This window comes from Eptesicus fuscus, chromosome 10, assembly GCF_027574615.1.
Source record: "Eptesicus fuscus isolate TK198812 chromosome 10, DD_ASM_mEF_20220401, whole genome shotgun sequence".
NCBI classification, from domain to species: Eukaryota; Metazoa; Chordata; class Mammalia; order Chiroptera; family Vespertilionidae; genus Eptesicus; species Eptesicus fuscus.
Genome location: NC_072482.1, coordinates 7,180,065 through 7,201,129, shown reverse-complemented (window position 1 = coordinate 7,201,129; position 21,065 = coordinate 7,180,065). Strand labels below are relative to the sequence as shown.

Genomic DNA, 21,065 nt, shown 5'->3' with positions numbered 1-21,065 from the left:
CCTCTCGTTGTCACGGGTGTGCACAGTAGGACAGCTAGCTTCTTGGTCACTGTGCTCCTATTGATGGAACCCAAAGTTCCGTGGGCTTTTAAAGGAGCTACATCGCTGTCCTTTAAGTTCAATAAAACTTCTAAGATCTTGTTGTCATGAGCGCTGGCAAACCAGGTCTCCTCCAACTTTAATGTGAATTGTATCAAGGTCATTGCCCCTTCAGTGTTCATGTTCTTGGGGTAACGGAGCAGGAGATGGGACGGTGTGGTGTGACGGTATCAAGTGGATACGTTACTTAGCTTTTCTGAGTCTCCGTTTTCTTATCTGTAAAGTGGGCCAACTGATCTCACAGAGGTGTGACAATTAAATGATACCTAAAGGAAATGAACTTGGCACAGCGCTCGCTCGCTCCATCAAGGTATTCGATGAAAAAAAGCCAATTTTATATCTTCACCACTCCTGACTGGCACAATATTTTGAAATATTTGTCTGTGTATGCCAGACCTCTCTTAACATCTCTATATTTGATTAGCAGACCTATACACCTGTATTGGAATTTCTAATATAAACATTGAAACGGGCCAGGTCAAACTAGCGCCATGACCATTACGTTTCCTCCGGATTGATCTGCACTCCTTGGGTGGAAGCAATGAGGTTACCCCTACATTTTTGTTGTTGTTTTGTTTTCTTAATCCTCACCAAGGATATTTCTTCCATTGATTTTTTTAGAGAGAGTGGAAGGGAGGGGGAGAGACAGAGAGAGAGACACATTGATGTGAGAGAGACACATCAATCAGCCATCTCCTGCAGGCACCCCAACTGGGGCTGGGGATGGAGCCTGCAACCCAGGCATGTGCCCCTGACCAAAATTGAACCCTCAACCCTTCAATCCATGGGCCAACTGAGCAAAACCGGCTAGGGCTGTGGTTGGCAAACTGTGGCTCGCGAGCCACATGCGGCTCTTTGGCCCCTTGAGTGTGGCTCTTCCACAAAATACCACAGCCTGGGTGAGTCTATTTTGAAGAAGTGGCGTTAGAAGAAGTGTAAGTTTAAAAAATTTGGCTCTCAAAAAAAAATTTCAATCGTTGTACTGTTGATATTTGGCTCTGTTGACTAATGAGTTTGCCGACCACTGGGCTAGGGCAACCCTACATTTTTATTTTATTTATTATTATTTTTTAAAATATTTTTATTGACTTCAGAGAGAAAGGGAGAGGGGAAGAGATAGAAACAGCAATGATGAGAGAGAACCATGGATCGGCTGCCTCCTGCATGTCTCCCACGGGGAATTGAGCCCATAACCCGGGCATGTGCCCTTGACCAGAATCAAACCCGGGACCCTTCAGTCCGCAGGCTGACACTCTATCCATTGAGCCAAACCAGCTAGGGCCAGCCCTACATTTTTAAGTGTGATGGCTAATAGGCTGGTTAATGTAGAAGCTGTCAGAGGAGTGTGGGATGCGAGGAAAGAGAGCAGCAGCTGTGAAAAAATAGAATGGTTTTAAAAAAATCAGACATAAACTTATCTAATGGCCCCATAATCCCACTTCTGGGTATATACCCCAAAGAATTGAAAGCAGGGAGTCCAACAGATATTTGTGCACCCATGTTCATAGCAACATTATTCATAACTAGAGGCCCAGTGCATGAAATTCATGCACGGGTGGGGGGTGTCCCTCAGCCCAGCCTGCACCCTCTCCAATCTGGGACCCCTCGAGGGATGTCCGACTGCCCGTTTAAGCCCGATCCCGGTGGGCAGTTGGACATCCCTCTCACAATCCAGGACTGCTGGCTCCCAACTGCTCACCCGCCTGCCTTCCTGATTGCCCCTAACCGCTTCTGCCTGCCAACCTGATCACCCCTAACCACTCCCCTGCCAGCCTGATTGATGCCTAACTGCTCCCCTGCCAGCCTGTTTGCCCCTAACTGCCTTCCCCTGCGGGCCTGGTCACCCCTAACTGCCCTCCCCTGTAGGCCTGGTCCCCCCCAACTGCCCTTCCTTGCAGGCCTGGTCCCTCCCAGCTGCCCTCCCCTGCTGGCCATCTTGTGGTGGCCATCTTGTGTCCACACGGGGGCAGGATCTTTGACTATATGGGGGCAGCCATATTGTGTGTTGGAGTGATGGTCAATCTGCATATTACTCTTTTATTAGATAGGATAGCCAAGAGGTGGGAGCAGCCCAAGCACCTACTGATGGATGAATGGATAAAGAAAATGTGGTATGTCCATGGGACGGAATATTATTCAGCCTTAAAAAGGAATGATGTCCTGACACATGCTACAACATGGATGAACCTTGCACACAGTATGCTCAGTGACATAAGCCAGATGTGGCAAAACAAACCGTCTATGCTTCCATTTGCATTTGGTATGTAGAAAAGTCAAGCGGACGAATGGTGGTGATGGCTGCACGACAATGTGACTGCACTTGATCCCACAGAACTGAAATGATTAAAGTGGTATCTTTTTTAAAAAAAAATTACTTTATTGATTAAGGTATCACATATTTGTCATCACCCCCCCTCCCCCATTCCCATCCCAAACCCCCCCACACGCATGCCCCCATCCCCCTGTTGTCCGTGATCACTGGTTAGGCTCATATGCAAGCACACAAGTCCTTTGGTTGATCTATCTCCCTTGTCCCCACCCTCCTCTACCTTCCCTCTGAGGTCTGACAGTCTGATCAATGCTGTTCTTGTTCTTTAGTCTATAAAGTGGTACCTTTTGTGTTATTTTTTTTTTTTTTGTACCACAATTAACGAATGTGGAGCAGCAGGCTGTTGTTCTGTGGTGGGGAGGCCTGGCCCGGGCCGGGGACAGCTGCGTCAGGGTGAGCCGGAGGGCAGGTGGCCTGGTCGGTCAGGAGAGGAGGGCGGCGTGCCCTGGAGAGCCTGAAGTCAGGCTGGGAGGTGGGATTTGAGACTCTCACTGAGTCACTCCTTGGGGTCAAGCCTTTGTCTCCTGGTTACAATGAACAGTTTCCTGAGGGTGCGATCACCCAGGGACTCCATTGCTATAGCATAGTAAGTCAGTGTGGACGGGTTTGCTTGTCAGCCATTAGTTCTGGGCTTGTGGTTGGAGTGGGTACCGGTGGGCACCATGGCACAGCCCACTGGATGGGTGAGTCCTGAGGAAAAGATGGGAAAGACCCTGCATTGTCCTAGGACTCTCACAACTCCGGGCTGGTATCATGATTTCTCCCTTCACTGTCAGTGTGCCCTTGACTGTGCTGTGCCTCAGTTTTCTCATCTGTAAACTGGGGATGAGGTGACGCTGTGTAACAGGGATAAAAGAAAAAGGTACCTGATAGGTGTTTGCCATCTCTGTCAAGGTCATTGCCCCTTCAATGTTCATGTTCTTGGGGTAACGGAGTAGGAGATGGCACAGTGTGGTATGACTAGAAGCTCAGGTGGATACGTTACTTAGCTTTTGAGTCTCCATGCTGAAGAGGAAGGCTGGCCTGTTGGGGTGCTACTCAGGTGAGGTAGGCAGGCAAAGCCCAGAGTGGGCCCCGTTTCTTTAAATAAGAAAGGCGAAGGGGGAGGAGGAGGCCAGCAGAACCACTCTGAGTGTGTGTGTGGAGTGGGGATGAGGAGATGAGAGAGGCAGAGCCGCTGGGCTGAGCAGTGGGACTTGGGCAGATAAGAAGTCCCTCAGTTATGTCGACATAGTTGCCTCTTATGCGTCCTCAGAAGGTTTTTGGAAAAGACCTGTGTTATTTTCTAAACTGCGCTGGAACCCTGACCTTCTTTTGAATGCTGTCACAGGCCTTGAGGTGACCCAATACAACATATCTGGGTCGCAATTGCAAAACGCCTTACGCACTGTGGGGCCGAACAAATGCTCCTAGCTGTTATTCTGGAAGAAGACAGGCCTGGAAGCTGGAGAGACGCGGGCCGAGTATCTTCAAAGAGCAGACAAGACACTCCCCTGAGATCCCAGGCCACTGGCTAGGCTACAGGGGTTTCAGTCCCCAGCCCTCCCTCCTCTAGATCTGCACTGTCCCAGATGGTGGGCACCAGCCACATACAATATGCAATTTTTTTAAATCCTCACCCGAGGATATTTTCCCATTGACTTTTAGAGAGTGGAAGAGAGAGGGAAAGGCAGAGAGAAATATCGATGTGAGAGAAACACTTCGACTGGTTGCCTCTTGCATGCTCCCCGACCAAGGCTCAGGCCATGCGGGGGCGCGGGGGGAGTGGGGGGCGGGCCTGCAACCGAGATACGGATACGTGCGCTTGACCGGAATCAAACCCGGGACCCTTCAGTCCACAGGCCGATGCCTTATTCACTGAGCCAAACCGGCTAGGACTCAATATGCAAATTTAACTTTTTTCTTTAATTAAAAATTTAGTTCCTGAGTCACATTTAGCCACACATCAGGTATTCAATCACCACGTGTGATAGTAGCTACCACATTGGACAACATTCCATCGGCACAGACACTTGTATTGCTCTAGAAAGAGGAGGGAAAGGCCCGAGTAGGTTGGGTTTGTTTATACCTGGCTTGTTCCTAAAAGGACCTGAGGCGGCCGAGGACAGCGCCTGGTAGCCGGACATGTGAAGGTTGGGGGTGTGGGCTGAACCGGTCACGAGTGGAGTAGCAGAGAGCGAGGCCCAGTGGGTTGAGCTCCAGGGCCCAGATAGGAAGTGGGAGGGGAAGCGGAGGTGGATGCTGTGGGAGTGATTGTCAAAGGCCAGGGCTGTGGACAGGCAGATGTTGAGCAATGAGAGTTACGGGAAAGGCTCTCTGTTCCTCTTAGCAATAAATGGTTATCTGACCTGTTCAATCAAGGAGTCCCCTGTGCCCTTCCGTTCTGAGGTACAAATTCCAAATCCCAGCTAATCAGATGCAATGAAAGGATGTTGTTGGCTGGTGCAAGTTCTGACTTGCATCACCACGGAAGGACGCCAGCCCTGGATCTGTGCTCACGCCCGCTGGTATGCTCTGAGCAGCCGGGCGGGAGGCGGGAGGCGGGAGGCAGCGGGGCCAGGCAGCATCCTTCCTGGTGGGTGACGTGAGCCGAAAGGTTGTCGCCCAAGGGAGCCGGCCAAGCGCTTTCCAAGCAATGATGCGCTTTAGGGATGGTTCTTTTGGAGGGCAAATCAGAGTCTTAAAAATGTTCACTCAATTTGACTTTTATGTTAAACTCCTTTCTTGGGATTAAAGACCAGCCTAACACATATTAAGGTGACTTTAATTTAACCTTTGTTAGGAAGTTCAAGGACATCACAGGATGAGGTGGGGGCTCAAGGGGGGTGGCTTATTGCTTAATCTGTGATCATCTATACATTTTATTTTTACTCTGAGACAGAACAGCCTTACAGGGCAGTGCACTGATCTCCGTGTGCAGCTTGGCGCGTGTTTGCATAGGTAAGTACCTGTGTAACCTCTGCCCAGAGGGGTTCCAGAGCACGTCCCGCGTCCTGCGCCCAGAGGGTTCCCTCACGCTCTGTCCTGGCCAGTTTCCCTCCCTGATTTCTACAGCTGTCAGTTAGTGTCGCCTCTCCTTAAACTTCGTATAAATGGGACCCTACCGTATACATGCTGGGTCTGACGCCTTTCACCCGAAAGCCCGTGAGCTTTTTAAGGAGAAATTGTATAAATACACCCCCTCAATCCTTGCGCTAACACCCTTTCGGCAGACAGGCTTCAGCATTCAGAAGGTTTCTTGTTTCCAAAGGTGCCCTGATGTGTTCACTTTTTGTAAACTGCCCCCCCCCCCCGCCCCCAGGGCCTGGGCAGCACCTGGTAAACATAAACAGTTCTGAGCAGAGTCTATGAATATTCACGTGCTGTGGTTGTTGTAAAGAGAGGCTGCAAATAGCATCGCCTCAGTGGAGGTCAGTGTTGCTGTCAAACGAGTTCACCTCGGGTCAGGCTCTGCAGCCCAATGCCTGGCGAGGAAAACGCGTTCATCCTGCCGTTTCCAGAGGTTTGGGGATTTTGAAGCTGAGCATAAGGAGGAGTGGGCCTGTGAGCTCCCCACCAGCCATGGGCTCTGTGGGAGGCAGACTCCTGGGTGTGGGAGCCTGAGGTCCCAGCGCTGAGGGAAGGGCACAGAGCGCAGCTGCCGGCACCGGAGCCGACCGGCCAGGGCGGTGCTGAGCTGGGCCGCCCGGAGCGGGGCTCTCTTGCCGGGCTATTGGAAGGCCACCGCGGACTCCTGACCCTGAAGGCCCATCTTTGCTGTGTACATGTGTGCTTGGGCATTTTTCTGGGGTCCCTATTTTTGCTTAGATTTTCGGAAGAATCTGCTACACCAATAAGGCTAAGGGCCGGGTTAGGAGGCGCCCTTGAGGATCAAAGCGGTGCTCAGGCAGAGCCCCTCGCTGTGCCCTGGGTGCCTAAGGGACACGCAGACCTCAGTGACTGGGAGGGCTCAGGGGGAGGAGGCAGGAAGGGGCAAGCACACAGGTTTAGGCGGGAGGAGGGGCAGGAGAGTGAGGATCAGGATGAGCATGAGGGGAGCCCAGAAGACAATACACTCAGACCCTCCACATGGGGCTGAGCCCAGGGGCAATTCTCTCGGGGGCGGGGAGGGGTGTCTGTCTTCAGTTTAGGAGCCGGTGTGAAGCAACTCCTTTGTGCCTGGCACTGGGGTACCACAATGAATAAGACCTGCTCCCCACCTGGGGCTCCCCACATTGCTCCACCCCCTGCCACCAGTGAGCTCCCTTTCACCTTCCTCTTCCTCCTCCCACCAAAGAACACTCACACACACACACACACACACACACTCACACACACACACACACACACATACACACACTCACACACACACTCACACACACACACACTCACACACACACTCACACACACACACACACACACACACTCACACACACACACACTCACACACACACACTCACACACACACACACACACACACACACACACACCCCAGGAGTGGCCTCAGTGCAGCCTCAGGCTCCAGACCTTCGGGGCTCTTTCCCCCACCTCCCATCACACCCCTGGGTCCTGTGTCCCACGCCCATAAAGGAAGGAAGGTGGTCAGCTAGCGAAGTGATGAGTTGATCAGAGGCATGGACTGGTGTTGCTGGGGTCCAGTTCCTCTCCACCTCCGTGGGGTGACCTGGACAAGTCTTCTTCCCTGTCTCAGTTTCCCCATCTGTGGAATGGACCTATGAAGCCGATGACTCCCTACCCCCAGGGTGCTGTGCGGACAGAGGAAATAACATGGCGGAAGACGTAAGCGGCAAAGCTTGCCCAGGGCTGGACTGTGCTTGACAGCTTGTATTCCCAAACGGAGCTTCACCCAGCGCCTGGACCAGCGGCACGTTAGCGATTGTACAGACTCAGTCTACCTGTTGGGCGCCCTGGGGTGCTACGGGACTGTATGGTCTCTGGGGTGACCCAGTAAGGTGTTATCTGTACCTCAAATGTGGTTTTACACCCTGCTTGCAACAGTTCTTTGGAAAACAATAGTTGTTCACAGATGTTCATTACAGTGTTATTTACAGGAGTCCAAGGAAAGTTATTGTTCACTGCAACCCCCCAGGCCCCCTGAGTACCAGCGCTCAAGAAATGCACATTAAAGGCTTGCAGACCCCACCCCTCCTGCTCTCTAGCGCTCCCTTTTGTGGTGATGGGGTAAACCCTTCCCCACCCATAAAGAGGTTGGATAAGGAGTGGGGGCAAGAGCCATAGGGCCCCCAGAACAGTCTTTCATTGCCCTGGCTGGTGTAGCTCATTTATTTGGGGGCATCATCCCATGCACTGAAGGGTCCTGGGTTTGATTCCCGGTCAGGTTGCAGGTTCAATCCCTGGTCTGGGTGAGTACGGGAGACAACCGATCAATGTTTCTCTCTCATATCACATGGGTGTCTCTCTCTCTCCCTCTCCCTTCCTTTCTCTCTAAAATCAACAAAACATATTTTAAAATGGTCTTTCACGTGGGTAACGGTCCTACGGCTTGGAATGTTTCTGTACAACAGAGGGGAAGTCTAAGGATGGCCATCACGGGGTTGTTGAAATAGTAATACGTAGAAAGCAGCCACAAAGCCCACCCATCGAGGGACGCTGAAATAAACTGTGGCGTAAACGAGTGGTTTCCATGCAGCCGTGTGAAGAATGTGGTCGAACAGCCTTTCCTACATGGTGTTCCACAGACCTTACCCTCAAGAGGATCCCTCCAGGAATTCCACAGCGAAATCTGTTTAGGACACGCCAGTCCCCTCCTGATGACTCAGACGCCGATTACGAAATTAAAGACTCTGAGACGTCCTCCCGGAGAGAAGCCCATTGAGCTGGCGTAGGCCAGGCATCCCAACAGGTGGGGAAGGACGCCCTGTTAACAGCAAAATGGCCCTGGCACTCGGGGGACTGTGTGGGAAACACAGCCTGGCAGACACACGCGGAAGGAGCTGAGTGAAAACCGCAAGTTCTGAGAGTCTGCTGCACAATTTAATAAATATTTTTAAAAATTTATAGATTGAGAGAGAGAGAAGAGAGAAACATCAACTTGTTGTTCCATTTATTTATGCATTCATTAGTTGATTCTTGTATGTGCCCTGACCTGGGATCGAACCCACAACCTTGACTTATCAGGACGACGCTCTAACCACTGAGCTGCCCGGCCAGGACTCTGCAGCACACTTGAACACACCTTCCCACATGTTTGTGTTTGAAAAGTCCTAGCAGGATGAATCTCTGAACTTCCATTGCGGTTGGGGTGGTGGGAACAGAGGTGATTTTTATTTCATTTCTTTGCTTTCACTCACCTGAGCTTTCCAAACTGCCTTTCGTCGCTGTGCATAACTTTTCTAACGAGTCAAATAAGACTTTGCCGAGAGAGGGACGGAGGGGCGCAGAAGGCGGCCTCGGCGCGGCACCTAGAGGCGCGGGCGGCGGGCGGGCGGGCGCGGAGAGGCAGGCCCTTATTTAGGCAGAGCCGTCCGTCCCCGGCTCATTCCAGTGGGAACCCTTCCCAGCGCATTCCTCCCGCGCCCCGCGGCCAGCTGCACCCCCCCCGCGGCCTCCCTCTCCTTTGGTAGCCGCCGCCGTCGGCCGGCCCGTCGCACATCTGGAGCTCGTTAGGGGCCGCCTGCACCAAAGCCGGCACATCTGGTCGCCGCGAGGCAGGCGGAGCGCGCAGGGCAGCGGAGGGGAAGGGGCACGTCAGGACAGGGCCGGCCGCGCTGCTCCCCGGCGTCTGGAGTCGGGAGGTGGAGGGCGGCTGGCGCAGACGGCGCTGCCGGCAGGCTGGCGGGGAGCCCAGCAGGGTAGCATCCTCGCGGCAGGGGAGCCAGAGGCCCAGAGGCCTCCCAGGATGAGGGGGTCAGGCCTGCGGGGAGGCCGGGGTTCTGGACTCAGGGCGCGGCGCTCTCGCCCTCAGGGAGGCCTGGCGCTGGTCCTGGGGCCCGGTGATGGGGAGCAGAAAGCGTCCCAGGAGCGGGGCGGCGGCAGGGGAGAAATGGGCAGGAAGAGAGTGGTAGGCTGTGGTGGCCTGGCCTTGGCGCAGGGCAGGATGGAGAACACCCCTGTTTGGAATAACAAGAGAGGGGCAACCAGGCGGGTTGGAAACAGAGCGTCCCCAAGGCCTTTTCCTTACACCCATGGGCCCGGGTGCCCTGCTCTCCTCCCTCCAGCTCCCCCCCCCCCGCCCTCCCCACCCCGTGCCATTATTCGTCCCCTTTGGGGCCGGTTCCTAAGGCTTTAGCAGCCCTACCCATTCGTTCCTGAGGCATCAGCAAATGCTCCTGAGATCCTTTCTGAAGACAGACATAAAAGAAAACAGCCAGCCAAGAGAAAGCGCAGCTATCAGCTCGGCCCTGCTCCCCGCTTTGCCGTGGGCCTTAGAACCTGCCAGGCTCTCACTGGGATGGTCCTGGTTATCACAGGAGCCCCCAGGTTGCCTGCCTCTGCTCTCCACCTCCCAGTCCCTGCCACACACCAGCCCCGCCCCACAGCCAGTGGCTCACCTGTGGGTCCACACACCCACACAAGGGCCCTTGGAAGAATTCTCAGAAAGACCTAGTGGGCCAGTTGTAAAAGTAGAAGCCAAGGAGGACGGCAGGAAGCTCTAGGGCTTGGAACCCAACAGATGGTCCAAAATCCCGCTGCATGCCCCTCTGAGCGCCAGTTTCCTCATCTTCCAGAGGAGGGTACTATCCCTTAGAGAACTGTTTTAAGCTCTCTGATAGAAATGCACAACTAGAGGCCTGGCTGGCAATCAGGGCTGATCTGTGGGGCGACCGGCAGGGTGATCAGGGCCCCCCCCCCCCCCCCACTGGCACCCGCCTTGGCTGGCCTGGGGCCTGCAGGCTGGGGGCAGCTCCTGCGTTGAGCGTCTGCCCCCTGGTGGTCAGTGCACGACATAGCGACTGGTCGTTCTGCTATTCGGTCGATTTGCATATTAGGCTTTTATTATATAGGATTATATATTTTCCCAATAGAAACATAATGTGATTATAAATTAATGCAGGGGTTTTTAGATTTTTCATGTTGGAATCATTGTAGATTTATAGAAAAGTTGCAAAATTGTACGGAGAGTTCCAGTAATCACTCCCCCTGGCTTCCTCTCCTGAGGCTATCATCTTGCATAAACAGGTCCATTTGCCAAAACTAAAAGGTTAACATTGGCACAATACTATCAACTATGGACTTTATTTACATTTTGCCAGTTTTTCCAAAACATATCTAATTACAATTTTTCTACTAGCTACATTAAAAAGGGAAAAAAGAAACAAGTTACTAAATTAATTTGAATAATATATTTTATTTAACTCAATATTTCCAAAATATTGTTATGTCAGTATTAAGCAATATAAAACACACAAGAATGAGATTTTTACTTTCTAAAAAAATTTTTGCCCCTCACTCAAGGATATCTTTCCATTGATTTTAGAGAGCGAGTAAGGGGAGGGCAGAAAGAGAGAGAGAGAGAGAGAAACATTGATCAGCTGCCTCCATACTCGGTCGGCAGTGGAAAACCTTTTGGTGTATAAATGGCACTCCAGCCAACTGAGCCACATGGCCAGGGAATTTACTTTTTTATACTAAGTCTTTGAAATCAGTGTGGATTTTACTGACAGCACATCTCAATTTGAACACTAAATTTTCACTGGAAATTATTTTTTTAATAATTGGAAATTTTTCCCCCATTAGAAATTCTTGATCTGAAGTTAGACTTCCACAAAACTTACAGTTGAAACAATAGATTCATATACCCAAGTTGTTTTAAACATATTTAAAAGCTTTCTAATAATGGAATTGAGTTTAAGTTTTAAATTTTTATATTAAATTAAATTAAAAATTCAGGTCCTCAGTGGCACTGGTCACTTTCACATGCTCAATAGCAGCATATGGCTAGGGGCTACACTATTGGACAGTTCGGATTTGAAGGGTTAAAAGAGGCCACGCATGACAAATAGTGCTTGGCACATAGTAGGCGTTCAACAAACGCTGTCTCATGTTGTCGGTAAAGCCTAGAGTCGCCGCTGGTAAAATTAATTTCTAATCACATTATCAAGACTTGCACCCATTTACTGCCGGGGGTAATGGAAGGAAGCAGAGAAAGGTGTTGGTCTGGGGAGAGATTACAAATGGAGGGACCCCATCCTTCTTAGCCCCGCCATGTGCTGGGCCCCCACTACCCCAGCCCCTGCCCCTGCCCTGCTGTCTTGCATTCCTGCTTTTGCCGGGCCTCACAGCAGGTACTACCCCTCTGTTCTCGGGTGAGGAAACCGAGACTCTGAGAGTTGGAGCAAGAGAGAGGCCTGAGCCCTGTGTTCCTACCCAGCCACCTTGTCTCATTCTGAGGTCTGGGTGCTTTTACCCCTCCTCTCTGGGCTCAGTTTCCCCACAGGGGTCAGGAAAATGAGATGGAAGTTGGTGTGAGTGGCTGGCTCCACCTAGGACAATTTAGAATTTTCAAATAGGGGAAGTTGGCTAGCCCTCACTTCTCAAAATTCCCTAATTCTGATTTGTAAACAAGTAAATAGGTAAGAGAGAGAACTTATTTTAGGGATCACAGTGGGGGCAGGGAAGCCCTGCCATGTAGTTGGTAATTTTTGTGTCCGCAGGTTGGGACACCCTCTCCCAGTGTCGAGGTGCCTAGGAAACCCAATTAATTATGGAATTATGGGCGCCGTGTGTGCTAATATAGAACCAGGGCCGAGGGAGTTAGGTGTCTCGGGATGCATATAATGAGCGGTGGCAGCCTGGTGAGTCACTGCTCTGCTCTCCAAAGGACACACCTGCCTCCCAGGAATGGGGGGCTGTTGCTCTCTGGGCAGGGCCCCCTTCCCTTGCAGGGCTGGGGACACACACACTGTGGGGAACCCTCCCCCTGCCCTGGGCTCCTCTGGGACACTAATCAATGCAAACCATTCCCCTCCCCCATTTTAGCGTCATTTCCCAATAACCTCCCACTTCCCAGACTGAGGGCGCACTGTCCAAGATCCTACAGACTTGCCGTTCCCTGGGAACATCTCATTCCAGAGGGACTCCTTCTGGGAAGGTTCACTACGGTCAAGCACAGCTGTGCAGCTGGGCTCTTGAGCAGCCTCCATCCAGGCCGATTCTTCTGGGAGGCAGAGAGGCAAAGGCAGAGAGGCGAGGGGAACAAGGCTTCATGGAGCCCTTTTCTGTGCCAAGTCCTGGCCAGGGCACTTGGCTTCCCGTCACCCACTTTACAGACTGGGAAACTGAGACTCGGGGCAAGTAGGTAGGAAGGAACACACAGCTGGGAAGCACTAGAGCCAGGGTTCCCACCCAGGCTAACGCCAAAGCTCTTGCTTTTAAAAGATCATCTCAAGCTATTGGCCTAGTGGTACAAAACACTCTCATTTAACTCTCAAAATATTGAGGGCAGGTCCAAACAGAGAAAGATGAATAACCTCAGAATTAATAGAAAAATGCAATGGTAAAAACATAATAAAGCAACAATAATCTATAATAATAAAAGTGCAATGTGCTAATTAGACCGGATGTCCTTCCGGATGTCCTTCCTTCCAGACACAGCTGCAGCGGGCGGGGCTGAGGCGGCAGCAGGGACCAAGGCCCTTGCATGAATTTCGTGCATCAGGCCTCTAGTAATAATAATAATAAACCCAGAAGAAGGAGGAAAATAGGAGAGAAAAAGGAACGAAGAACAGAAAGAATTCACCCCAAATATACTCATAATTACATTAAATATAAATGGACTAAATGCTCTTGTTAAAAGATAAACATTGTCAGAATGGATAGAGGACAAATCCCAACTCTCTGGGGTTTATAAGAAATACATCCAAAACATAATGACTCAGAAAGGTTGAGGGCATGCCCTCGCCGGTTTGGCTCAGTGGATAGAGCATCGGCCTGCGGACTGAGGGATCCCAGGTTCGATTCCAGTCAAGGGCACATGCCAGGATTGTGGGCTCAGTCCCCAGTGGGGGGCGTGCAGGAGGCAGCCGATCCATGATTCTCTCTCATTGATGTTTCTATCTCTCTCCCTCTCCCTTCCTCTCTGGAATCAATAAAAATATATTAATAAAAAAGACACCAGCCTTAGATGACTCAACCATGTGACCCTGGACTTTCTTAGGAGACCTCAGTGTCCTCCTCTATAAAATGGAACAATAACTCATACCTTGTAGGCTGCTGTAAGAGCTACAGACATGTCCATGGCCCCCGCTACACGGGAAAACTATCATGTGTATTTTTGTTTACGTTACGATAATTTTCCATGTGCCTGTCATTGATAAGACTGCGGCTGTCACTGACAATCCGATAGAATAATAAAGCCTTTTCCTGTGTGTTTTTGGTGGGGGCGGAGGGTGGTGGGTGGGAGTGGGGCGAGTCCACTCTCCCTTCAGGCGGGGAACTGGAGTGGGGCCAAGAGTAACTCCAGGATTCCCTCTTCCTGTTTGCAAGCCTGACCCCGCGGTCACTCTGTCTTTGATTAGGTCACACTCAGCTCGGGCCGTAACCTTGGCGACTTCCTGCTGTCTGTGTGGCAGGGCCCCTCGGTCTTCCAGGCCTCTGACGGCTCGCTTTCTGCCCTCTCCTGCCCGTGTGGACATGCCCCTGCAGACAAACAGCCGCTCAGCTCCCGGCACCCCTCCCAGCTGGCACTGACCCCACGGGGCGGCCCCTCCTCCTCTGCCATCCGGGTTCACATTCCCTTGTCTGTAATTCTGAACGCCAAACGCTCTGAAAACCAGACTTTTAAAAATAAGCTTGATATAAACTGATTTGGCCACAAATCTCGTCTGCCCTGACGTAAGGTTATTTCAAGTCTTTATTGTGTCTCATGCTGCTCATGTGTTTCGCCGCAGAAACTTTGCTGCGTTTAATGAGGGGGCTGCCCGGCCCTGTCGGGTGTTCCGTCCCGTCAGCACGTGCGGCCGGTGGCTGTTCGGGTGGAACAGAAAGCCCTGAGCCCACGTGCGCCTGAAACCGGGCGTCTGAGCCAGGGCTACGGGCAAGGGCTGGAGGGCTGGGGGCCCGCAGGGGTGACGGCCTGTGGCCCGCCCTGTGCGGGCGCTTCAGGTCCTATCGCTCACCCGGTCACAGCCCCGGAAGGTGGGCATTAGCCCCTCCAGTCACAAATGAGACTGGGAAAGTGCCCAAACCAGGTCCTCTGAGTGCCCAGCCTCCCACCCTTCGTCTCTCCTCTGAACCAAGTTCCTCTCCCTTCCTGGGGAGCTGCCCCCACCCCGTCCTCTGTCCTGACGCCCTGGGACCTGTGTGCACAGTGCTGCCTCATTGCGCCCGTGCGGCAGTACTCATGGAGGGCTTCTCACCCCCTAATGCGCACGCAAACTCTTCCGATGCTGGTTTGGCGTTAACAGCCCTGGGGTGATACTCTGCATTCCTGACAAGCTCCCAGTTGCTGTTGGACCCCACTTTTAGGAATAAGGGGCTAGGGGGCAGCTGGAGACAGAGTTGAATAAGACCCAATCCCTGCTGTCACCACTCTCATGTACAAGAGCGCTCTATGCACCTCATTCGGCGGTGGGTGCGACTATTATCCTCATTTGACACATGAAGATGAAGAAACACGTACAGAGAGGTTAAGTAACTTGCCCAAGGTCGCACAGCTCAGAAGAGACAGAGCCAGGATTTGAAATGGACGAGCCTGGGTCCAGGAGTTCATGCTGTTAACTACTACACAACATCCTCAGGCAAGAGCCGGGGCGGCGGGGGAGGGGAGGGGAGGAGGGGGGCGCTGGGCTCCTTTCAGTGCCTGGGGAGTTTTCAGGGTAGCAGAGCTTTCCTCTTAAACACCCAGACCCGTTTTCTTCAGAAGCTCTTTCTAAAGTGGATTGTACGTCTTCCTGGGGTACATAGTTAGCCTTTTCCTGATAAGCCAGGCTGCTGTTATGATTACTGATGTGTGTAACCATCGCAGGTCCTCGAATAGCACGTCATTTCTCATTCAGTGCCGTTTTGTCATAATGAGATGCCGTAGGAACTTAACTCTTGTGTACACCAGTTGGCCCAGGGTAAAACTGGTTTTGTTATGTTGTTTCATTCACAGCCGCCAAACCGCTTGCCGACGTTGAGGACTCACTGTATCTAAATGTCCATCCTCAGGCCTTCAGCCTGCAGTTCCCACAGCCGTTCCCATGCCTCCTCCTCCCTGCGGCGGAGGCCAGTGGCCAGCCTCGTAGCATTCTGTGTGGAGCAGGGTTTCCAGGTGCAGAGCGAGGCCGTGTCTTTGACAAACAGGCTTCGCTCTTGCACATGGCAGGCCTGAGATTCAGTAGGGTTGCTCATTTGCATGTTTTTGCTCATTTCCTGGTTCATGGCTGGGTTTTTAAGAGTGGAAGCAGCTGAATCGGCACCCTTTATACCTGATTTACAAACTGGAACGTGCCCGGACTCCCAGAGGAAGTTTTCAGAGTTGCCTGGAGCCCTATTCTGTCCTCTTCGGTGGGACGTGGGCCTCTGAGTTTTGAAAAACTGCATTTGGAACCATCAGTATTTACTGAGCACCTACTGTCTGCTCACACCTGCTGGGCACGATGGACAAGAAACCGTGCAAGCCCCGTCCTCGTGCATTACAGCATCAAATGGAGTAGACGGCGTGCAACCCAGGGAGCCTACCTCCCCTTCAGACAGGGCGGCCTAGTGACCCGTGCTGCAGCACAGCGGGAGGGAGCCCCGGGGTGGAGAGAACAGCCTGCGTGTGGGGTCAGCAAACTTGGCTCTGAGTTTCTGCCCATTGACCTGACCTGCCGGTGCACTCAGATTCTCTCTAAACATCAGTGCCCCCTCTGTACAGTGGGAACGAGCCGCTCTCCGCCCCGGGGCTGCATGGGAGAGCGCCTGGGAGAGCACCGTGTCACTGACAGGTACGGTCCACACTAGTGAGGCGCTGCAGGCCTCGGGGAACACCGACCCGCTCGGTCACTTCTGGTGACGATGCTTCACTGTGAGGCTGTGCAGGGGAGGCGGGGAGCCTGGCAGGGTCTCATCAGACAGGGAGCAGCCCCCGCACGCTGGACGCTCCTGCTGGAGGCCTGGACCCTCACACCAACCCGGCTGTGACTCTGCCTCACTCACGTCTTCTGCTGCCTCCTGGCTCCTGCTCGCTGTCGTCTCCTCGCCCGCTGCCCACTAGCGGTCCTCTGCTCCTCACGCACCCCGGGGAGAGAGAGCTGGCGGCACGAGCCACTGTTCAACACCAAGGCCCCCACAGGGCAGAGTTCCAGGGCTGGGCCACCCCTCCTCCACCCCCTTCTGCATATCCAACTGGTAGGTGTCAGGCCAACCCTTGGCCCGGGCAGTTGCGGCCAGGGTGTGGGCTCCCATGCCCAGCAGTGCCAGTTGTGCCTCCAGGGGCTGTGGGTGAGGCTCGCCCTGGGAGAGAGCAGGGCAGTCTATTGCAGAACGTGAGCTATTTTTATCGAGGGAGGACAACACTAGAGCAGTCATCTGGCCAGCAAACAGCACCTGCCTGTCACGTCTCATGTGCCACTCGGTGGGGCCAGCCACAGGCCACGTTGTGCAATCTGGGAAGGTTGTGGTGTCCCCAGTCCCCATGCTCTGCAGGTTTCACTGGTGGAGACACCCTCTTCTCAATGACCCTTGCCTCCAGGCTCTGGCGTCTCTGTGTGTGCTCCCCAACCCCGTGATTCAAAGCTGCATGTGCCCTGGCCCGTGTGCCTGGGTGGGGCGTGGTCCCGGCGCTGAAAGGTTGCACATGCTTGGGTTGCAGGCAGGATCCCTGGTAGGAGGCATGCAGGAGGCAGCCGACCAATGTTCCTCTCTCACATTTATGTTTCTCTCTCCCTCTCCCTTCCTCTCTCTCTAAAACTTAATTTTAAAATCCTTTAAAACCCCCTGAGACTGCATGCAGCATTTCTGCACAAGGTGGTCACTGCAGCAGGGGCCATAGGAGAGAACCAGCTGCGTGTCAGCTGTGGGTAACATGTCAGTTACCTGTATTTGCTCTGTTTCTATGATCGTGTGCACGTATGCATTAAGAGTTATGTGACCAAAGAATATTTAGTGACATGGTATAATAGTAAAGGAAAGTGCCAATTTGGTATTATCTTCTGTGTGTGTGTGAATATGCTGTGTGCATTCATCTACACATATATCATTTACATAGGAAACAGACTAGGAGATGTTCATGTAAGAATGTTAGGAGAGGTTATCTCTGAGTGATACCTTATGAGCAAATTTTGTGTTCTTATTTAAGCTCTTTTTCTACGTTTCCTACAACAAATGTGTTATTTTCATAATCAGGAAAAAACACACCCATAAATATCATTAAAAAACAAACAAACAACCAAATCCTGTCCTCAGAAAAGAAATCTCCAACTCCTTTCTCTTCCACACACTTGAAGGATTCACAGTTCCCAGGAGGGAGAGCTGTGTTTTCCGGGAAAATGAAGTTTTCCGTTAAAGGTCTGACGTTCTACTGGTGGAATGTGGAGTCCAGCCACCTCATCGGGCGGCGTGGCGGGCGGACGGACGGCGGACAGCGGCGGCCCCCGGTCTTCCTCGTGGGGAGGCTGTAAAGATGCCGGAGCTGGGGGAGGTAGAGGAGCCAGAGTGGACAGAGCCAGGACACTTCCCAGGCAGATGACCCTGTCACCAACATATTCACACGGAATTATGGGCATTTATGTTGTCAGTGACAGCAGTGACGAGTTTTTGGTTCCCTTACGGGAAAAATCACTGCACTTTCCCTCCACTGGGAAGAGAAGGAGGGAGAGGAGCCTCAACAAACCCATCAAACTGTCACCACAGACGACTTCTGCGCGTGTGGGGGAGGGGAGACGAGGGCATGTGCCTTTTAACTGTCTTTGATCCAGTTGAAGAGAGCATCGCTGGTGTGTGGGTTTTGGTAGTCTTCAATTTTTTTATTTTTATTGTGAACACAAGATACCTTTGTAATCAGGGGGGAAATGTCATAATGAAAGGACCAAACATGTGGCTGTCCCCTGGGTGGCCATCCTGCTGTCCCCACCTGCGGGTCGCCGACCACCCTCTCTCTGGGGCCCCGATCCTTGAGCTCGGAGCTGCCCGCGCTCGGCAGGGGTGGGAAACAGGCCGAGACCAAGCAGCCCTGGTCCTCCACTCTGCTGCTCTGGCCCCTCTGGGCAAACCTCTGAGCCCTGGGCAGCAGACCTGGGCAGCCGGCTCATTTCAAAGTCAGGGTCTTAGCTGTCTCTCCGAGCTTGACCCCATCTGTGCCTCCCCGCCCTCTGCCAGCTGCCAGGCCTCCCGGCTTACCTGGACTCCAGCCTGACGCCTCTGACCAGCCCTCTCCTGGGGCCGGGACAGCCCGGGCATTTCACTCACTTGGCTGAGTATTCGGGGCCGCAACTGCAATCTCAGGGGAGTGTCTCCAGCCTTCACGCGGCTGTCAGGAGTTTACTAGTACTTGACCTTGGAGACAGACCAAGGCTCGCCCTCTCAGTCAGCAGGTGAGCACCGCGCACGAGGTACACAGAGAGCCCCGAGCCAGAGGGTGCCCGGCCCTTACTTTTTGAGGCCGCCTGCCAAAGCACCACAGACTTCGGGGGCAGGGAGGGGCTGAGACACCTGTCAATCACACCTCCTGGAAGTGTCATCCCAGCCCCTCCTCTGTAGAATGGAGATGATAGTGAGGCCTTTCATCCAGGCCTCCATCAGGAGCAAATAGGTTAATGTATGTGGAAACCCTCTGTGAGCTGCACCTGCTTAAATGGTATTTTCTGTGAAAACCCATCCTGGTGCCTTGAGTTCTCAAGTGCTTTTTGCCCACTCACTAAGCCTGCTCGGTGCTCAGCTCCGTTCCCCTAGCAAGTCAAGAAATAGAAGATGCTTATGGTCGTCACCAAGGAACCTATGCTCAACTGGGGAAATGGAGCACTCGCATTAAACGTTCATTTTCTTTCTGTCAGTGACGGGGCTTCATTCAGGAGACACTCAGCCGGTGGGCGGGGCGGGGCGGGGGTTGCAGGTGGACAAACCTGAGTACCAGTGGGAGCTCTTCCCCTCAGTAGGTTCCCTCACTGAGCCTCCGTTTCCCGGGCTGCGAAAAAGAAACGGGTGCCTGGCACATGATATCCTGGTGAGAATGAAGGAAAGCAACGCAAACAGTGACTGCCTTGGGCAATATTAAAAACACCTCTACAGTGAGGCTATCAACAAGCCCCCCACCCCCTTTTTTGAAAAGTTATTTTTTAATTATGGCAAAATACAAATTTACCCTCTTAACCACTTTTAAGTGTGCACAGCTCAGCAGTGGTAAGTATATTCACATTGCTGTGCAGTCGATCTCCAGAACGTTCTTTATCTTGCAAAACTGAAACTCAATACCCATTAATAACAATTCCCCGTTTCCCCTCCCCCAGGTTCTCAGTCACCGCCATTCTACTTTCTGTTTCTATGACTTGGCCACTTCAGTTTCCTCCCATAAGTGGAATCAGGCCGTGTTCGTCCTTTTGCATCTGGCTTATTTCACTCAGCTAGTGCCCTCCAGGCTCGCCCATGGAGCATGTGTCAGAACCCCATTCCTTTTTAAGGCTGAGTAATGTCCCGTTGCATGGATCGATCACATTTTGTTTATTCATCTTTAATGGGCATTTACATGGCTTCCCTGTCTTGGTGGGATTGGAGGTGATGCTGCAATGAACATGAGTGTGCAAATATCTCTTTGAGACCCTGCTTTAATGCTTTTGGATGTGTACCTAGAAATGGAATGTATGCTGGATCATATGGGAGTTCTATTTTTTTTTTTTAGGACCTTCCATACTGTTCTCCAGTTTGCATCACTTTACAATCCCACCAACGGCGCACAATAGTTCCAATTTCTTTCCATCCTTGTCAATACTTGTTATCTTCCCTTTTTTTAGAGAGTAGCCATCCACCCTAGCTGGTTTGGCTCAGTGGATAGAGCTTCAGCCTGCAGACTGAAAGGTCCCAGGTTCTATTCGGTCAAGGGCACATGCCTGGGTTGCAGGCTCTATCTCCAGTAGGGGGTACGCAAGAGGCAGCCGATCAATGATTCTCTCTCATCATTGATGTTTCTATCTCTCCTTCCCTCTCTGAAATCAATGAAAATATATATTAAAAAAAAAAAAAAAGAGTAGCCATCCTCATGGGGTGAGGTAAACAGGTCTCTTTTTGCAACACCATTGAAATTTCTTCTCACCACGCCAGCAATGCTTCTAATGAGTCTGATTGCGGGATTGACCCAGCATTCGTCAAAGACTGTGTTCTCTGTGATCTTGAGAGCCAAGCAAAGTTGGGCAGGATGCCAGTGCTTTCGACCAGCTGAGAGCTGCCCTCCCTCCCAGGGCCCGTGGCTGGAGAAGGGCACACGGGCGCTGCCGAGGCAGGCCACGTCCGCCACTATATTTGCTTTGGCTGAAAAGCTGCCACCAAGGAAACAAGGCACCCGCCAGGGTGGCGGATCCCCTGTCACCCTTCTCGGTGGCCTCTCACCGCTGTTATCTTACTCCTGACGTCTCTCCCAAGGTTACCTTTGGTGAAGACTTTGTTGAGGAGCTTAAAGCCAGGTTGTTGGGCTCTGTTGAATGGACTTTGGGGCAAGGCCTCGAGACGTGATTGACGGCCAGTAAAGAGGTGGCCTGCACGGGGCGCTGCACAGCCACAGGAG

At 52.3% G+C, this 21,065-nt stretch overlaps 1 long non-coding RNA gene across 2 annotated transcripts; it reads left to right on the top strand.

Moving 5' to 3' along the window:
- The first annotated feature begins 4,771 nt into the window (after positions 1 to 4,771).
- LOC129150631 (uncharacterized) lies at positions 4,772 to 7,411 on the top strand. Of its 2 annotated transcripts, none has more exons than XR_008557351.1 (3): positions 4,772 to 4,935; positions 5,310 to 5,368; positions 7,119 to 7,411. It is a non-coding gene; the product is annotated as an uncharacterized LOC129150631 (long non-coding RNA). The 2 variants fall into 2 exon arrangements; XR_008557350.1 differs by having other exon boundaries at positions 5,306 to 5,368.
- The last annotated feature ends 13,654 nt before the right edge of the window (positions 7,412 to 21,065 follow it).